At 40.2% G+C, this 13666-nt stretch overlaps 1 protein-coding gene across 8 annotated transcripts in view; it reads right to left on the reverse strand.

Moving 5' to 3' along the window:
- Positions 1-13666, reverse strand: part of sipa1l2a (signal-induced proliferation-associated 1like 2, genome duplicate a) — a 112963-nt gene that overhangs the window by 86248 nt on the left and 13049 nt on the right. For 2 of the 8 annotated variants that reach the window (XM_088610678.1, XM_088610677.1), the window contains exon 2: positions 12203-12255. The exons of the other annotated variants lie outside the window; for them this stretch is intronic. The gene's annotated coding sequence lies outside the window, so the exon portion shown is untranslated. The remainder of the gene's footprint in view (positions 1-12202; positions 12256-13666) is intronic. 8 annotated transcript variants of the gene reach the window in all.

The raw sequence follows: 13666 nt of genomic DNA on the forward strand, positions 1-13666 counted from the left end.
TGAAAATTGTCAAAATGGGCACAGAAGGAATGTCATTCCACTGTCGTCCCCTCTCAGTTTTATACGCTTATTAAACTGTTTCTTGCTGTTAACCTACAAGTTAAGCTTCATTCACATTCCTTAAGACACACGGTACATAGAAAACGTGTGTGTCAGGAGGAAATAATGATGCAGAGGTGTACAGTACGTTTTGGAATCTTTGACTGGACTAAATAAGCTTCTTTGTTACATAAAATACAGATTACAAACATAAATCTAAAAGTGAGTGCAAGATACAAGATTGAGTAAGATAAGACTATAAGGTCTTTATATTTGATTGCATTTCTAAAATGTCATTTCAGAGCATGAGAAATCTGGGTAGTTGTCAGTGAATTGGTTGAAGTGGCCGATACAGGCAGTGAGTTTTGCGTTATCATACTGGCATACTGTTGCAGTGCATTGCTCAAATTAGCAGCACATAATTCAAGTATTGGCATAAGACACTGTTTGGTCTGGTTGCAATCAAGCCAAGAGTATGAAGCTGACTCTTCCACTCTAGAGATCCTGCTGAATGCATCGCTGTTTGGGGGCCAGAGTCTAGAGGGATAAAAAAGGCTGCTGTTGCAGGCCACAGAGTTCTGGCCTGCTAATGTTTCCAATACCATCAGCTCAATTACCTGCAGATAGACCATTTCCAGGCTCATTCCTCTTCCTTACTCTACACAGTCTGATGCAGAGAGACGGATTGCAGGCACCTGTGTGCATTGCTATTGTTTTTTTAAAGACTGCTGGCAGCTGTTAACCAGGCATCCATATGGAGTGGAATAAAGCCTATGAGGTCAGATAGTGAAGCAGGATGCAAAAGAGACCTTTGTGCTATGCTTGAATGTAATGGATACATTATTGTAGGTATTATCACATTTCCTCCATATATCCCTCTTGAACTGATGAAGCAGATTTCAAAAAGCATTAATAAATAGGTAAACAGGAGCCTAGAATTGCAAGCACATTAAGATTCCTCAGAGGAAAGTGCTGTAATTTAGTTACCACTTTGAAGGACTTTTCTGCAAACTAGACGAAGGCAAAGCAAAGAATGTGTGGTTATTAAAATCTCTTAACATGAAACCCGCTTGTGTTATTGTATTATCACAAAATCAGTCAATGGATATGGCACTGCTTAAACAAACATTACTGCTTAACTTCACTATGCATCAGTTAAAAGCACAGTGAGTATTTATATAGGAATACCACATTAAAACAATTACTCTACAATTACTTTTGATAAGAAAATCAAAAATAATCTTGAATATGCAGAATATGCAGTCTTACAAACTTTAATTCAATGCTTTGGCCTCTATGCTTTATTCAAGCCAGCTATTTAACAGCATTGTTTTACTAAAATAGAGTGTGTTTTGCAGTTTTGGGTTTCTAAATGGCTTTTCAAGCCTCTTAAAATGTGGCATATGCAACACATGGTCTCTAGGTACACTAATTCGGAAACAAAATCTCTTACAAAGCTCGCTCAAGAATGGTGGCCAGCAGATGTACACAGCAGCCTACTGACATGCAAATAAAACATGCAACTATGAATGCAAATGTAACTGTAATTAAACAGCATAACAAAGCTTACACAGCATAGGGAGAAGGCTGTTTCTCGAATGCCTAGGCCAGGAGAGAGAAGAGTGTAGCAAATACAGTACATGCTTGCTTTTCTGTCCCTGCTGCTGTTTAAACAGTGAGGCATGAAAATAAACTGTTCTCTCAGCCAAGTAAGGCTAAAGTATTTGTGCTTTTGGGATGTAGGAGTGTTTAAAACAGGCTCGAGATGAAGAGTTCTATAAAGAGAGAGGCTTATTATGGTGCAGACATTGAACACCACCCACAGCCTTGTAAAGTAACACAGGCGGCAGCGATGGGATATCAGCCGAATTATTTCCATTCACCCTTTAGGTTAGATAAACACATTTCAGCTTGAGTCCATTTTTCATAAGGGAAAGAAAGAACACTGCGTCGCGGCTTCTTAGAGTCATTCTGGCACAGACCTGGCATAGCCTTCGTGCATTTCACTGCCCACTCGCCCCACAGTATCTACCGATTCGATTTCCCTCAACCCCACTCTGTACTCAGTACAGTCAGAAGAACTGTGTATGTCCCACATGCCAGGGGGTTACAGGACTTCTTTGAGGCTCTGAAAATATTATTTTTTTTCCCAGATTTGCTGACTTCAAGCTCCCAGTGAAAACGTTCATCGATTTACGAGCGGGCTGAATCAAGTATCTGTTATGTATATTTGTGCAGTCTATGGTACTTCACAGTTAATCATTCCACTAAGGGGAACAAAATGTTTCCAGTCATGCAATGATGAACATCACTGTGCAGTTTGTTCAAAAAGGCAATAGCAAACTCATCAGTTATAAATCAGGGTCTACCAATAACAAAAGCCTCCAACCTAGAGCTGAAGCAAAAGGAAAGGCACAATGATTTAATGAGTTAAAATGTCATACAACAGAGAATTCCACTGCATGCAAGGTTCTTAAACTCAGCCATGCAGCTATCTCGAGCTCTAATCACCACACAGACAATCCCAGTTGATGTGCAATGCCAAGACAGAACAGCTGGTGAGACAGAGCAAAACATCTCCACAAACAAGACACTGCAAAGAAGAAGCAGACCTGCTAGTTATCGAGGAACATTAACTAGCATTCAATCAGTATTACAGGCCGAAAGAAATATACTGGTCTACTACCCAGACAACCCCTAATGTGCAAGTCTGCTGCTTAACTGATCTGATACAGCCTACAGGGACACATAAAAGCCATTTTGCTCTCAGCAGAGTGGGTCATAGTTTGTCCATTTATTTTTAGAGGTCTGAACCTCCTCTGTGGAATAACACACTGATATCCTGTAACCCCATTCCACAAATAATATCCATTAAATCCTCTCCTCCAAGGACTGTTCCTCTGTTTTAATATTTTAAACACATTCTTTGTTTTTTTCTAAATCACAAAGAACACAGTAATATAATATGTAAGCACGTGGTATACCTAAAAATTTTACTGCGCATATGAAATGCTTGAATGCCAATGCCTGAAAACCAAAATCTGTCACATGAGAGATAAAACAACACCGGAGTCATTCTGTCATTAAACAAGGCTACAGAAATGATTAAAAGAATTCTTTATTTGTAAATGTACAAATATTGATAGCCAGGAATCCTCTGTAATGTAACTGTAGGATTTTATATATTAAAATAAACATCTGAAAAACACAAAGAAATCACAAGTTCTCACTTTAGAGTTACATCTCCACACTGAACCCAAGTAACTAAAAATCCCAACACAATTCCTTTCAAATGCTTAAAAGCACAGATATTATCATTATACTTTTACTCCTTGGTTGAACTCATATTCAGTTCCATACAAGACAAAGGTACTGTCATACTGTGATATAAATTATATGAGGTATATAAATGCATTTGAAATCCACAACAGAAGTGAAAGAAGAGTAAACTCTTTCTATAAGTCTTTGGTTATTTGGTAGGCTTTATCACTGTCTAGGTAATGTCTACTGTGAAACAAACATGTAAAATTATTTCTTCTGAAGTCTCACCCCAGGGCTTGGCTCGTATCACTGGAAGTTCAGGTTTTTTTTAAATAAAAAAAGACTTTATTATCTGCTGCATTTCATCATGACCTCTCTCCTCTCCAGTCAAGCCAATCATAAAACTGGAGGCTAGGGTGCACTGTCTTCTTCCATAAAGAGGTAAATATAGTGAATATGAAAATGTCACAGCATCGCACTGACCTGGAAAAATCTAACGCTTGAAACCAGCAACGTAAACTGTTTCATGTATAAGTGGGCATCTGTAAAACCGCAGGCTGTTCAAGGACAAAAACACCCATTACAATTGTTGCAATGTTATAGGGGCCAGTTTGAACTACAAGTAAAAAAATAGAAAAAAGAAATTTTGTGAACTTAATTATTCAGTCAGCATAACAGCATCTCCATTTTGCAAATGTTTATATGACAGGATACTGATACAAACACCAAACATACAGAATGCATTTATACTGTATAATACGCAATACTATGGGTCAAAAACGTACTCAGGAAGAGTCTTACTGCACTGTCAAGTCAAAATGACTTTTGCTTAACAAGCACAAACATTCCTATTTCTTTCACAAATGTCACAGACTTCCAAGTTCTTCTCGCCCCACTACTTTATTTTTCACCGATTTGTTAACACCGGCGACACCTGAAGATGGTGCAAACTTCTCGCATGCGATATTCTTAGAACAGAGAGGCTGCTTTTTTTTCCCCCTTGCAGTTTCTTGAACTTCATTATCACCTGACTTCACAAAGCATGGGTGTGCGTGCACAGCAGTGCAGGGGAGTGCGCAGTGTGGAGAGGGAGGGGGGGACTGGAGCCTGGGAAAGCAGGAGGACGGATTCAGCCGTGGGCCCATCGGATCTGGCAGTACCTGGCTCGTGCAGCGAAGGTTACTGCCCTCCAGACTGATCTCGCAGTGCTTCCCCTCTGATGCACTGTGTAGACAGAAGCCTCCTCTCACACACACTCAGTGCTGACTCAGGCCTGAGCTTTAGCAAGCACTAACCTCATGAGCCTGAACCATGACAAACTCAAGAGACCCAGACCTGCCAGGCCACTCAAGTATTAAATCACTGGCCTCCAGAAGAAAACACAGAAGACCTTCAGAAAATCCCAAAGACATCCTTGAGGAAAGTTTGTATTTTTAAACACTATTCTCTTAAAAAAAGTTCACCCTGCATTCCCCTAAAAGCTGGACACATTTTAATCCTCCATTGCACAGCAGGCCCTTTAACTGTCCAAGCTGCTCTTTGCTGATGATCTAATAGGTTGTGCCCTCAGCGATATTGCCTCAGGCTTTTTTTCTCCGTCGCAGTAGGGGCAAATCTCCAGTTGCATTTGAGCTGCCTTGTTTTAAGAAACTTACTTGTCCACATTACATTTTTAACATGCTTTTAAAGATTTATTTTCTGTCATTTACTGCAAGTTTAAGCAGGGTGCAACCACCCTTTTGAAGCTCAGGTTTCAGTGTTTGAAGACTGGAGGTTTCCGATGCCAGCAGTTCGCAGCACATATTCAGAAATGAGTCAAACTAAGAGAAAGCAGACAAGTCCTTTTATTAATGTGGAAATGAGCCCATAGCTGCCTTCTTTTTTGGGGGGATTCAAAGGATAAGTTGTCCTTGTCCCTCTCTAAATCAAACTAAATCACAGGAAATCATTTTTCTAAGTGCTGCATTCTAAGAAAATGGAAATTTCTAGTTTTATGATGTCCCAGAGAAGAACACTCCCCGCTATGACCGTCATAAATGAACATGCTAAATATCTATCCATTATAAGAAAGCTGCTTTTCCTGGTGAGGACTGTAACAAGCTGGAGCCCTTCCCAGAATCACAGGGCACAGAGCGGGATGGAACATGTGACTGCTCTCCTCCTAGACGAGACTTCAGTCCACTGCAGATACGCCAACAGGAAGATAAGATGTAAATAATAGCATATTATGACTTCTTGATAGGTGCAATCATAGCAAAAGATGTCTGCTTATTGACGTTGTGCTGATTGATGAAGTGAAAAGACATTCTCTGAGCACAGCCAAGAGGAACAGCAGTTATGAATCACCCCAAATGATTCAGTGGAAACAGGGAGCTGCTCATCAGCCTTGCAGAATTGCTCCTATCCTTCTGCAGGGATTTTACAGATTGCTTAAGGAAAAAGTTAAGGCATTTAGCTGCCCTTCTTTTTCTGCTTTTAATCCTTCCTCATAATGCCCAACATATTTGGAAAAAAAAACAAAGAGAAACCTTTACAAGCAAATTGGCTTACACATAATTATTTTGTTTAGCTGTTAGACACAGTCGCACAGTACCAGTGTCTTCAGCCTGAGTCCCTGCTGCAGATAGGTTCTGGGACCTTCTCAGCTTGGAGTCAACTCACAGGTGCCAAGATTTCGAATGCAATCTTTAAATCTTTGAAACATTTGTACTACTAACCATACATGTGAAAACAGTGCTAGATTTTTTCATCTTGTTTAAGAAGTCCTTTCCCTTAGTTTTTATTACAGGGTAGAACAGTGACAAAACGGTTTGTACTGCTTCCTCACATCACTACATTGATGTCACAAGCTAAAATTAAATCCACAAGTCTGCAGGGATTCTGCATGTTCACCTTGAGTTTGTGCAGGTGTTTCCCAATTGCTCCAGTTTCCTCCCACATCCCAGAGACGTTCTGGAGGGGTTTGATTGGCTGTTCTGAATTGTCCCTTTCTCTACGGTGCTGTGAAACTGGTGTGCTGTCTAGAGAAAGGGCATTTATTTACTTGCAATCCTGCCACATTACTCACCAAAATAAGACATTTACAGAAAGAAAAATGGAAGCTTTTGGTGGTGCTTTTGAAAAACACTTGAAATGGCAATATCTAGAGACATGTTCTGCTCAAGAGCATTAAAGCATAGGTGTAAAACTAGATATTGGTGCTGCTGTATATGCACCATGCACACAGCTCACTTATACAATGGCAAAATAATTGTTCACTGCTATTGTTTAGTTTTGTAACACTGTAGCATTTTCTAATCCATTCTTCACAACACTGATCAAAGAAGTACACAGACACGAGCTAAAGAAACTTCTGTTTAGTCCTTATGCAACACATCAGTGCCTAGAGCTTGAGAGGTTAGTTCTTTATCCATGCACTTCAATTCTGGGGCTACTCAATAAAAGAATTCTTAAGCAATCTGTAATATTCCAGCCAAAGCATGTACTTCAATGTCGTATTAAAAAGAGGAATGAAAGAAAGACACAGGCCCTTGTCACTATGAGTTATTATCTGAAGTCAACAGCTTTTATAAATTGGATAAAAGGAAAGCTATTTAAAACTGCACTGCAAAAAAAACAACACTGAGATGGAATCAACTACCCTTGCATCACATTACATTTGCATGGCTGGGCTAGCTCATGTTCCTTTAATGACATAATACTGCCGTATGTATATGGTCCTTTGTATAACAGGCATCTCTTCCACTTCATCTGCATTTAATAAGGCTAACATATTCAGTGATTTGTATACCCCAGTGGTTTCAGCGGTAATGCTAGCTCGTCTTGTAAAAATCGTTAAAGAAAACCTTTTCTTTCATTAACAAAGATTTCGATAAGAAACTAGCTTGGAGCGAAAGCAGCGTGTCTTAGAAAAGTCGCTCGGCTCATCTGTAAGAGGGGTTTTAAAGCTAAATTTCAGACCTCTCCTTCACCTCAAGCACAGCACAGCGCATAAAGGAGGACACAATGTTAAGTCCTGTGAAAAGCTCAGTCCGCGCATTGGTTTGGCCCTTGACTAAGTCTCTCAAACTCATGATTAATATTGGTGGCAAAACATGAAACTTTCTAGACATAGAAAGCCACGATAACAAAGATTAGTATCAAGCCTGATGATCTTGGATTGAGTAATCTGAATCTAGAAATACTTAATGTTAATATAGCGAATATACATGTATTTTGTATACATTTCAGGAGTTCTGCCAGCACCTGTTACGTACTGCATATACTCTTTAGGAAGGAGGCATAAATAAGATCTCCACTACAAGAGGGAACTATGATCCCTGACCTCTTGCTAAATTACCATTCTAACGACAGCCCTGAACTAACGACGGGGATTTGACAGTCATGAAGACGTGAAAAAGATGTTGTCTGAGTTTTAACCAATGCATAAGTTGTTAACATTCTGCACTGTACTTGACCTTCACTCATTCCTTCTTCAAAGAGATAAAACACTGCCTCTCTTAGATTCCTCAGACGCAATCAGGAAACACGTACCCTTTTCCTCCAAGAGCTTGGACGAAGACTCCCAGCAAAGCCATTCACAAACATGCCTGAGCTTGTGCCACTAACAAAACCCCCCACAATCAAGGGGCAGGAAGCAAATAACAAAACAGACATTAAGCCCTTTTGGCTTATTGTTTAAATCAGATTTGGTGACTCCTCGACTCCCTCATGCCCATATAGAAAAGCCTATAAAGCCAAGGTTCTGACTGTACCTACAATATAATGTAAGCAAACGGCTTTTCCACCTGCGGCCTAAAATCTCAGAACTCACTCCAGTCGTAGATAAAAAATAAATAAATAAAAATAAAAAAATATATAGAGAGACTTCAAAATAAAAAGAAATAGCTTGAGACCAGAGAGTGGTGTGTACTTGATATCAACTCTTTTTCTTATTGTTTTCAAGAGGTCCATAGTTTCCCCACATTTCATAATGATACTGTTTCATTTGGCAGATATATTTGGAAAAACAACCTAACAATAAATAAGTAAAGTAAGTGCAAGATGTGCTGCCCTTTGGCTTTATGTACACCAAAAATGCACCCATAAGGGTTCCTTATTAGACCTTTAAAACATAAATGACCCTGTCACGGAGTAGTCAAAAGACTTATTACACACCACAAAATGATTTTAATGGTCCTTACTTGTGCACATTCTGATGCAGGGCCCATTCTCCTCCCAGTATGTAACCATAATTTAAGCTTTTACAACTTAACTTAACTATTATTTTTAGCTTTGAAAAAGACATCTTTCACACAGCAAAAGGTTTCCCACGTCATAAGCCTAACATGCCTGCGGCGTGTGTGAAAAGTGTTTTTCACACAATTGATAAAATTCTAGTTAAGAGAGTCGTTTTCCTTCCTGGGAAATAGCAAACATCCTGTAAACAAATGCATTCCCAGTGCCACTTGTATTGTGCACTCAGGAAAGACTCAGTGCACTCTTTGTAAACTCCTGGGTTCAATTTCACAATCAACAGGTGTCTGGAGGAGTTGCATGCGATACTTTTCTCTGTCGATATTCCCTAAAATAAACACACTCCCCCTGCAGTGCACTGACACAGTTGGACCTACTTCATTCTGAGTGACTGAAGAGAGTCTTCCCTTCCCCTTTATGTATGCAACAAAATAAGCACATCTGGGGGTTTTATTCTTAAATAGAGCTCCATCCAAACTTTCATGGCTGTTAGTGCTTTATCCAATACAGGGTCGCAGGGGAACTGGAGCCTATCCCAACCACCAAGAGGATCTCGGCAGGATACATCCTGGATTGGACGCCAGTCAATCACAGGGCACACTTTGACAAAGATACACGCTCACACCAGGGCCAGTATGTCCTTGGATCATGAGAGGGCATCAAAGAACATACAGATGGCACCCCAGGGATTGAGCCACTGTGCCGCTTTGCAAAGCAAGAACCAGCCGATATTATCCATGCCTTTCACACTTCAATAACAGACTTACACATGCAAACGTAAGAGCTAGTTAACCGCACATATTTAAGGAAAATGTTTTTATCCTCTGTGTCTTCAGAAATAAATCCCATTATGGTGCAACAGCACCTCTACAAATCTCTTTCTAAAGCAAACTTTTCAAACTTTCAGAAGCCTGAGTGATTGCTGAAGGTCTGACTTAAGCAGTCTTCACTGCACCACATAGATAAGGGATGTATTTCAGAAATGTATAAAATACTCTGCCTTCAAAGCAAAAAAAGAAATACTTTAGCATACTTTAGCTGGCCAAAGCACATAGGATTGGATCAGTGAAGACATTAGCTCACTATTCTCCATTGTGGCAGAGTCTGTGCTATAAGTAGTCTGCAGATGAAAGATGAACCCCACACTGGAGTACCTTTATTATACACAGATTTTCTGTGTAATTCATATGGGCAGATTCTACCTTTTTCCAATTGTCCAGGTTGGCTCTGAATGTTTACTTTTCCTTTTCTCTTCCAAACCAGGCTTTCCCCTTATTCCTTGAGGAGTCTAGGTGCCAATACCGGTTGCTATGGCCTATTGACACATTATAGCTTTCCCTCCCCTTTCATTACTGAGTGAAAAAGAAACACAGAGGAATGTCATTCTGAAGCACTAAGCCAGGAGTGCTGACATTCAGCTGGTATCTTCCCATTTAACTGTCACTTTCGCAACAAAGGGAAGAAGGAATGCTGCCAGCAGCAGATCCTTTCTTATCTGCAATCAGATGCTCAGACCCGCAAGGTCAGCCTCCCATTGTCCACAGTCAGGAGTGGAAACATTCAGTGCACTCTCCCTGACAATCTCCACCATGTTAACCCCTGGTGACAAAAGGTTATCAGGATTCACAGCCACTGTTGAGACTTGAATGGCAGCTTTCACTTTTCATCGGTTCAGAAAAAAAAAAAACATCCCCACACAACAACAACAACAAGGACCAAACATAGAACTGTGGTCGGCAGCCATGAGTTTATAGAGTTGGAAAGTAGAACTTTCTGTAACATGTTCCTCTTTTCAGAGCTTTTTATCCATCAATAAATTATCCCACTTCTTGGATAAACATTGACATTACATTTAAAGTCATTTTTCAGGGAAGCTCCTTTCATTTTGAAATGAGAAGAAGGTCTACTTCTCATACATCTCTGGTTTCTATTCAACTAGACTATTCAAATAAACTTTTTTTTTTGCATTTACATAGTAATATTCTTGGGCGCCATGCTGACACAGTGGTTAGCATTGTTCCTTCACAGCGTGGGGACCAGGGGTTCAATTCCAGATCTGGGGTTTGTATGTTCGCCTTGTGTTTATGTGGGTTTCCTCTGCGTGTTCTGCTTTCCTCCCACTGTCCAAAGACATACTGGTGGGTGAATTCTCTGGGAAAACTGTCCTTGGTGAGAGCGTGGCTGTGGGCAATGGACTAGCTTGCTGGGTGTACTCTGCCTTGCGCCTGTTGCTTGCTAGGATAGGCTTCAGCTCTCTCCCGACCCAGAATTGGAGAAAATGGAAAATGGATGGATAGTAAGTTTCATGGCAAAAGATCCCAAAGTCTTACATATACAACTTCTTCTACCACTGAAGCCCCAATACATGGCAGATCAGGTAGAAAAGTGAGGAGCTGCTTTTCCAGTTGAATTAAGGCCACACATAGGACACTGGGATTCATACAAACAGCGCCATGTCTTCTTCCATCACCCCAGCTTAAGATCTCATCTTTTCTCCAAAAGATTTTCCAAATCTTTTATGGCAGTATCAAAGAGTATTCATAGATCTCCTAGTTCTTTTTGCATACAAAAGAAATATATGTTTGCAGATCTGTGATTCACACTGGACAGCAATGAAACTACTTCTGTTTTCAAGCATATTTCTGTTTTAAATAAAATATTAACTTAAAAATCATATTTGCCTCTGCTAACAAAAATCAGTTTTCCTTGCGAATTTCAGAGAAGAGAAATTCTTATAAAGTATCACAAGGGCAACTTTTTCCTCCTGGCTCCCAGCCGTATCCAGTGAGTCCAACTAAACTGAGTAACCAATAGTTTATTACACCCCTCAGCCTTCTTTAGTACAAGAAATAAGGAAATAACTGGCACACTGCAAGCTACAAATTCTGATGAGATTTTCTTTTAGAAAGTGCTGAAAAGGGGGAACACAGGAGCTGATGTAATTGGAACAGACAGAAGCACCATCCAGCCTGAGGTAAGAATCACAATGGTTGAAAAGAGGACTAAAGTGCCTTTTACTTCTCCAAAATTCCCACCCTTTTTCAATTGCCTCACTTGAAAACATGCCCACCTTGGACGCCAGACACCCACGACTTTGAAGCCCAAGGAGATTATAAAGCTGATCCTTCTCTACTTGTGTGCAGAAAAAGACCCGCGTATGAGATATCAAACAAAAATGCAAAACCTTGGCATCTCAAACTGAATGACCGCAGGCTGTGATCCACTCAGTTTTGTTGCAGGGATACACGGTGTGCGAGAAATACAGGGCAGCCTTTCCTTTCAGCCTGCTGTAAAGACAAGCAATAGCTTTCTAAAGGCACAAACAAAACAAAATGGCTATAACTACAGATAACTACAGATAGCCCAAGCGTCCCTTTAAAGAAATGCTGTTCTTGGGTTTTGCAGGTTTGCAGATAGAAAACAGACCACCAGCGGACAGGGCAAACAGCAAAATGAGCGGATGTGAATTGATAGATGCAGATAATCTTGACCAGCCGACTGCAGCTATGCATTGTATTTTATATAGTTATTGTGGTGCCTCAGGGCAACAATCTTCCACTTCAATCTTTTGCTTCCGACTGCTGATTACTGTACATTTCAGATTAAAGAAAAGGCCAGAGGCAAATACTGCAGCAAGTGCTGTTCACCACTGGGCTCTTCATCTTACCCTCCTTTAAGCCAGGACTGCTGAAGGTGTAAATGAGATGCCCCCCTTCCCAGCTGTTAGAGAACAGAGAAACGCGTGTTACCAAGCACAGTGTGAAAGCTGCCATTACACATGGCCTGGCACATTTTAAATATGCTTAGAAGTGTCACATTCCCTTCCGTCGATTCAAAGCAGAAAATCTCTTGGAAAATATCTTTAGAATCTGCATCGACAATTAGCGTCTTGGCTGCTGCTAGAAAATAGTGTTTTGACAAAAATAAAACCTAAATCACAGCTTTTCAATCATCTCAGTGACCATGGAGTTATGATGATTAACATTATTGACACGCCAATAAAGATGTTTGGGCTAATTTTTAAGAATTAGTTGTTTAACTTTGTTTTTATTAATTCATTTACATATAGTACTTCCACAAAACACTGTGACAGCATTAGGTTACAACACAAGATTTTACAGGTGCATGATTGCAGACCATTAATGGAGTTTAATTATATTTTAACTCTTCCTCTGACACAGTATCAAAAATGAGTCACCATTAAGATGTTCTGGCATGGGTGACAATTGTACAGCTACACCAGCGCCCAACAAGACCAAGCTAGGAACATAGGAACCTCAAATAAGATATGTGAGCCCCAAACGTGAATAAATCATGGATTCACATGCCTCTAGAGTTACCCGAGTGGGAGTAACTCTCTCATCTGCTGCTCATCCTTTCACTCCTGTGTCAAACAATACCTTGTAGCACATTGCCCAGTTCTAAGGCATTCAGCGTACCAGAAACAGAGATAAAATCAAGAAATATTTTGTTACAGTAGCATTTCCAATAGAATATGCTTTGCTTGTACTAAGATACTTAATTGACTTGAGGAACAACAATGATCAACCTAACTATCTGAAGTTTGCGCCAGAACAAAACATACTGCTTATAAAGTTAAGGATTTAATTTCCTCGACTGTGGACTCACTGTCAGGAAAACCCTGCAACAAGCCCTTCTGTAGAGCACATTTTAAATCCATTCGCGAGTGCAAATAGGGTAGACCTACACTGCCAAGATACTCACACTTAAATCCAATATGTGCAGTGTCACACTGTGAGGCTCTTGAAGTTCTCATTCCATCTCAGTTTAGGATGATCAAAATTCACTTTTCAGCGGTGATGGGCACAACGCAAGGAAATGTCTCTTCTTCCTCGGCTGCCGATGAAACCCATAAAAAACATGCATACTATTCCAGGACAATCCAATTCAGACCCTAAGTCATATTTACACTTTTAAGTTTCAGAAAGCCACTCTGTCTTGTCCCTCCTCAATATCAGATTCGAATAAAAAAATAGAGTGAGCAATATTTCATCTGCTGCGCTGCTCAGTGTTAAAGCCCTAGTCATTCATCAAATGATACTCGCAAGGGCTGTAACAGTATTAGTGAAACAGTGAGCAATGAAGGCAGTAGAAGGTATACTGCAGGACT

Source organism: Lepisosteus platostomus, chromosome 17, assembly GCF_059453375.1.
Source record: "Lepisosteus platostomus isolate fLepPlt1 chromosome 17, fLepPlt1.hap1, whole genome shotgun sequence".
Lineage (NCBI taxonomy): Eukaryota > Metazoa > Chordata > Actinopteri > Semionotiformes > Lepisosteidae > Lepisosteus > Lepisosteus platostomus.